Source organism: Lactuca sativa, chromosome 1, assembly GCF_002870075.4.
Source record: "Lactuca sativa cultivar Salinas chromosome 1, Lsat_Salinas_v11, whole genome shotgun sequence".
NCBI classification, from domain to species: Eukaryota; Viridiplantae; Streptophyta; class Magnoliopsida; order Asterales; family Asteraceae; genus Lactuca; species Lactuca sativa.
The window spans coordinates 47,056,606-47,064,412 of NC_056623.2; positions in this window are offsets into that span (position 1 = coordinate 47,056,606).

A 7,807-nucleotide genomic window follows, 5' to 3' on the forward strand; every position below is an offset into this window, starting at 1 on the left:
CCAAGCCTCCGTAATTTCAGAATCCCCCTGCCGAATGGCCTGTTATCCCCGGTCGGAATAGGTGGGTTAATTCCTTCCCTTAGAACCGTACTTGAGAGTTTCCTACCTCATACGGCTCGGCATTCAACTCTTTTTGTACCCCATTTGAATCTACCATATCTAACTATATCTAACTGAATAAGATTTCTCGTAGATCTATTCCATTTTTCGGGTTAACGAAAAGAAGTTAATAAAATGAGTTTCAAACTTAAATCTTAAGTTTGGATTAAAAATCCGGTTTATTTTAGTTTTATCTTTTCTCCCACCTTCAGAAGAATAAAACATAAACATTTCGCCTATCATTACAATTTTCTGAAAGGTAACTATCTCAGTTTCATATCATATAGAAATTTATATAGAATTTTTGAAAAAGACTTTCGAAAGGAAAGACTTACTATCTTTGGGATCTGATCCTACACCGCTGCTCAATACCTTAGTGGATCGACTCTATTACATAAGTGGATTCCTAACGTTTGTCTCACATCATGACATAAGTAAGCAGTTATTATTGTATCCAAGTTAGAAAAACAGAATAGGGTGTTGCCCATACCCGGTAGTCTAATAGTAAAGAGTTTGACTTGATGTTTCATTATTAAAAGAATAAGCCCCAAAACCTGGAAATCGGTTTGGTTGGGTTTAAACCTGAAACCAAACCCGACAAAAACCGGAAACTTCGAAAACCCACTGGGTTTGGGTTGGGTCGGGTTCTAATTTTCTTAGAACCGATAAATCGATTTTAGATCAAAACCGATCGAAACCAACCCATCTCCCCTCTAGTTTAAATCCTAAACAAAATGTATAAATTAGGAGATGAGTAAGTAGCAGGCATCTAATCCGTTCTAAACAAATAAAATAAAATAAAAACAATTAATGTGACAATTATAATGCGTGATAGTTAAAAACTGATTTTCATGTTATCCATGTTTTGTTTAAACGTTAATCACGTTTTGGTTTCTTTGGTGGACTTCTTTCATTGGTGTTTAATAAAGATTTATGTTTGAATAGATCACGAAAACCAAACCATTCACCAAAATCTAAGGGTGGAGGGAATCATTTCCGCTCAACCTGTTGAACCCATTGTCACATTAGTTTTTGTCTCTCTTTTCTTCATTTTCTCAACCCACAACACACGAAAAATCATATATTTCTCAACCCACTCAACCCATCAATTAAAAAAAATACAAAACAACTAAGGTACAAGTCTTGAAACACGTGGTACAAGATAAATGAGAGAAAGAAAATAGAGAGAGGATGAAGTGGGTTGGTGAAACCAATTAAACAATCCGCTGAAGAGGGAGTGTTATCTTGGAGGTATCGGCGGTAACACTATTGCTAATTAAGATTTTATCTTGATCGTTTTGTATTTTTTTTAATTGAATGAGTTGAGTGGGTTGAAAAAGATATGGTTTCCGTGTGTTGTGAATTGAGAAAGTTGAAGAAAAGTTAAAAAGAAAAACGGATGTGACTGGGTTAAAGGAAATGACTCCCTCCTTCCTTAAGAGCATCTCCCACCCACCCCCAAACTTCATTTTTTCCCCCATTTTTTCCCATTCTTCTTCAATCCTACTCCATTTTCACTTCCATTTTTGGAGATATGAATAGTATTCCCCCATATATGGGTAATACTATTCATATCTCCAAAAATAAAGGTGAAGTTTGGTTGTCAATTTTAGTCCCTCTCATTTTTATTTTATACATTTCTAGTTTATTTTATCTACTAATTATAATTTAAATGTAATATTTAATATTTATAATATCATGTTATATACTAATTTATATTAATTAATCATAAATATAGAGTGTAATTAGTAGAGAGGTGTATTTGATAATATATATAAGTTATAAAAATGAAATATTCAAAGAATATACTTGTTGGGGTAAAAAATACGTTAGAAAATGAAATAGGGTTGGAGATGAACACTATTTACTCCATTTTTTACTCAATTTATGGGAGAAAAAATGAATATGGGTTGGAGATTATCTAAGTGTGTTACATATATTGGTGTAAAAATAAATTCTGGCACCAATTCGTTCATACATTTTGCTGCTTATGAAAAGAGTAAACACTAATAAATATTAATAAAGACCATTATGTGATGTTTCTTTGGTAGACTTCTTTTGTCTAATAAGCAGTGTTGTAAAAATCCCGATTAGACCCCGATTTATCCGTAGGCGCTAATTGACCGATTAGAGAGCGCCTAACGATTAATCTATGCATACAAAATGCCTGAAACAGTAAGACCCGATTAAATTTTAACACATTGAAGAAGTTATATTTTAATAGAAACTATTTGAGGTATGATTAGTGTTGTATTCATCTTATTAATGTGATATTAGTGGTATTTATGAACTTTAATATGATAGTAGTAATATTTAATTTTTTAAAATCTAACAAATTAGCAATTAATGGTCCCCGATTAATCTCCGCTTAGCCGATTAATCCCTTGACCCCAGTCCACCGACTAGCTAACGTCGAGCGATTTTTACAACCTTGCTATTAAGATAAAATTATTAGACAATGGATCTAACAAAACGTTTGACGGATCAAATAAGCACCAACTAAGTTATTAACTAGTAGCCCCCTCGGGGTGTGTGGTCATGCGGTTACATATGGCCTCTAATCATAAGGTGTCTCAAATGGAGAATTTCTTTTATTAGGCCGTTCGATATACCCGGAACGAAGGCCTTCGTGGTCTAGCTGGCCACGAACCACGTTCGTGTACACCATCCCACTGCCTCGTGGTGGCTCGTGGTCGTGGCGGTTCATGTTAGGGACGACGGAGGCGGGCGACCAATCAAGTCTCTTCTCCTCTCTTCTTCTCTCTACTTCTTCTCTCTTCCTGTCTTCTTCTTTCTTGCAGACCATGAGGAAGTGACCATCCCATTAGGTTGAGGAATAGTTGTGGTGGTGACGTGAAGGTGAAAGACGGTGATGGTCATGAAGACCATAACGGATGGTCTTATCATCTTACGAAAACATAAAAGACAAAAATAATAATACATTATTATAAATATAATTGCATATTAGTAATCTAATTCATGTTTTATCATTAATAAAAATTGGTTGCCTAAATATATTATTAATATCAATTAAATTTTAGATACCACTATAAAAAGACTTACATATTCATGTCACTACCATACACTTGTGACAAAGCTATAGGTTCATATTTAGGAATTAATGTAATATTTATTTAGAAAAATAATAAAGAAATATATTCTTTAAGGATAAATCATTTTGACAAGTAGCATTAATACATAAACTTTCATCACAAGAATCATTCTGGGTTCAATAAATAAATATTTATTGTTTATAATTAATGAAGATATTAATATAAGTGCACTTTTGGTTTCTTAAAAAGTTGAAATCATTGAATATTTATAAACTAAAAGGCAAACTACAAAAAAGTTTACGAGAGTTTAAAAGTTAGTTATATATGAGATATTGTTGGTGATTTTAGTGTTACAAACATATTTTAATATAGTTATTATTAATATTGAGATAGATAGACCGAATGTACGAGGTACACACTTGAAATGATAAATTTGGACTCAGGAATGTTGTCATTCGGTGACAACGCCCCTAGGTAAGGGTTCCAATTAGGGTCAGTGCCCCTTTGTGGGGTCTAAGGGGCAGAGCCCCTAACAGTGGTTATGAATCTTACATCATAATGATGTCACCACTTGCTGAGGAGTGAATACCTTGCTCAGCTACATAATTTACAAGATGCTTCTTCTCAACTTTAAGTTTTAATAAAATTCAATGATAGAGATTTTATGAATACCTTACTCAGCTACAGAATTTACAAGATGTTTCTTCTCAACTTTAAGTTTTAATAAAATTCAATGATAGAGATTTTAACTAATACCATTCTACTAAAAAAATTATAAAGTATCAATTTGATTTTTTTACAAAGCCTCCAAAATGTAAGGCCTGATTGGTGCTAATAGTGTCCACAAAGCTTAGTTTAACAAAATTGTTGTATCAGGTGAAATGTGTATTTGACATTCAGTGGAGTAAAAATAACCATAGTAGGATATCACGTTAATTGTTCGATGAGAATATTTTTTTTAATATAACATGGTTAACACATATTTCTTTTAAATACGTCCCATTAAACTTGTTGTTGGAAAAAGTGTTATACTTACATGAAAAATAAAATTATAATAATGTTATCCACTACATTATATAAAGTTTAATGCATATATATATATATATATATATATATATATATATATATATATATATATATATATATATATATATATATATATATATATATATATATATATATATATATATATATATATATATATATATATATGGGTTCAGGTTCATTTGAGACCATTCTAATTTTGTGAGACCGTGAGACCAAATCTAAAAATAATTTTAAAATACAAAATAAATGGAAAAATCCAAAAATTCTTTTTTTAAATATTATTTTCGGAACTTGAATTAGCTAAAAAAATAAAAAAAAATCCCGTTTTTTTTTTTTAAAATACGTGAAATATTCTAAATAGAATATTACACTAACATATTCTAAAAAATAATTTTAAAATGCAAAATAAATGGAAAAATCTAAAAATTCTTTTTTTAAATATTATTTTTGGAACTTGAATTAACTAAAAAATAAATAAAAATAAATAAAAATAAATTCTATTTTTTTTTGAAAAATACGTGAAATATTCTAAATAGAATATTATACTGTACATATTCTAAAAATAATTTTAAAATGCAAAATAAATGGAAAAATCAAAAAATTCTTTTTTTAAATATTATTTTCGGAACTTGAATTAACTAAAAAAAATAAAAAAATAAAAAAATGCGTCTCACGGTCTCACAAAATTAGGTCGTCTCACATGAACCTAACCCTATATATATATATATATATATATATATATATATATATATATATATATATATATATATATATATATATATTACGGATGAGTAAAAACTGTACCGCGACTAAAATTAACCGCATAAACCGCAACCGCAATAAAAACCGATGGTGAAGTTTTATGTTTTTCAAAAACCGCAAATTTACAGTACGGTGCGGTTATTAGTTTTCAAAAACCGCAAAAAAACGGCATCGTATCGCATATATTATATACAATTTTTTTTATTAATTATTAATATATTAAATATTAAAAATAACACAGATTTTATGGATGAAAGATGGATAAAATACTAGAAGACAAAAGTATTGGTTTTTTATTATGTTTAACTTTGAAAATGGTGAAATTAGACAGTTTTAAGATGGACTATGGATTTGAAGGCTTCCCACGGTCTATGTGGATTTGTATTGAAATCACACAAAATCACACTGGTCGTGTGATGTGAAAACGTCAAGGTTCTAAAAAGTTCGCCATGACTTCGTTATGACGTGCCATGACTCCAAGGCTTGTATTTGCCGTCAAACTTTAACAAAATACCGCCTTAAGTAATATATGTATATAAAAATGAATAATAGTAGAATATATATATATATATATATATATATATATATATATATATATATATATATATATATATATATATATATATATATATATATATATATATATATATATACAAATTGCCGCTTTAAGTCACGACTTACAAACGACGTGCCTTGCGACAACTCGAAAAAGCTCGAGGTTTGACATTGCCGCCAAGTCACGCCTAACATTATTTAGAACCTTGGAAAACATGCAGTTTTTGACAATCAACTTTGGAAGACTTCCCGATTAAGGCAATGCACTTTACCTTGAAACGATATGTATGGAATTATACAGAATAGATGTTTTTTTTTTGTAGTTTTTCCTTTTACCCTTATTGTGGGATTATGATCATGTCTAAAAAACACACGCTACGAGAGAAGACCATAAGATCTCTAACTTTGAAGATTTTTGAAGGATTTCATCTCAACCATTTGGAAACATTAAATAGTCGGGTTTGTAAGTCGTATTCATGTACTATTTCACATTTCTAGACTTGGTTGTTTGTTTTAGCCATGTATGGCTAAACCTTGCTTTCCAATTATTTTTTGAATGTGGTGTGTGATTCAATTATATTATTTAATGTTTGAAATTCTATCTAGTGATTTTGGTTTTAAGTAAATTAAATATTTGATTCTTAATAATTCTTGTTGGCCACTTGAATTAAAGTTGGATCATTTCAGTTATTTGATTATAGAATCCGTAATTGTTTTGTGAATTAAAACTAGTAACAAGCATAAAATTAATTTTCAATGAATTGTTTTTGATGTAAACTAAAGTCACACATTCTTAAGTTTCTAAGCTTTTGATAAGTATCGGATGTTGTCGGAAACATTCACATAAAGCTTAATGCAACCTTTTGATTTATCTCTAAGAGTTTGTTTATATGATAATTAAATGTGAGATTTATATCAAAGTGCTTGCTTTGAATTATACAATATGGTGAATGGAAAACATTAGAACTTGTTGATGCTTTCAAGTACCAATCGATATATAGTTAAGTTAATGTCATTGTTGAATTGCGATACTAATCTAGTCAAACATAGAATGAGAGTTCTAAATTCTCTTTTAGTACACTTTCATTTTAGTCTTTTACAAATGATTTTTCAAAACAAAGCCCCTTTTTAATTGATCGGATCATGTTTTGTGCAAAGAAGCATATTATTAGCATGTGTCTGTGTGGATCGATCATGTTTACCTTATACTATCTTTCTGGTGCATTGTAACAGTGATATATATTTACAATTCATTTGTGGCCCCTCTTATATTTGTTTAGTTGACTCCCAACAATCATTCAGTGACAAACATAAAACATCACATATACTTATATACTTACATACCGTCTACCATTTTATATATATATATATATATATATATATATATATATATATATATATATATATATATATATCTTTTAGGAAATGATAAAAAAAATGGTAGAAGGTATGTAAGTATATAAGTATATGTGATGAAGCAAAGTTGACAAAAAACATGCAAGCTTCCTATTCCTAACTTTCAACTTCTTTTATATATATATATATATATATATATATATATATATATATATATATATATATATATATATATATATATATATATATAAGAAGTTGAAAGTTAGGAATAGGAAGCTTGCATGTTTTTTGTCAACTTTGCTTCTTATTCTTTAGCCATTTTGACACTTTTGGTCTTTGCAATTAAAATTTTTAAATTTTTTAGGAACCTTTTAATATTCAAAGTTTGGCCACAAAACTTTAAGAATTTGACAACTTTGGTGCCTTTTCTAAAAACTTGCTAATTCTAACATTTTTAATTCATTAGTCATTTTTTCATTTTTAGGATTTTTTGTAGTCTGTCATTTCTTCTTTTGTTATATTTTTTTCTATATTGATCCTCATATTTATTTATTTTGTTTGTTTTTTTTCTGCCTTCTATCTATCAGGGTCGAATTACTCTACATACATCTTTTAACAACAACACTCAAATCAGACGACTCAAATCAGACGCAGACGGCCGGAGCATGTGCAACATATCTAGTTTTAATAATGGTTAATAAGATACATGTACATTCAAATAAACGTTTTCTTCATCTCAATATCCTCTTAAAAATCATTGAAAACTTTTAAATTAAAAAGTGAGAATGTCCAAATAGAAAGCGACAATTTAATTATCGTTTGAAAATGAGAAATAAAAGAACGCGCGCTTACTTCAAGAATCAAGATACATGGCTCTTATTGTAGATGCTTAAAACATCGTCTTCCTATCGGTTGCAACCTATAATTGATTTTAT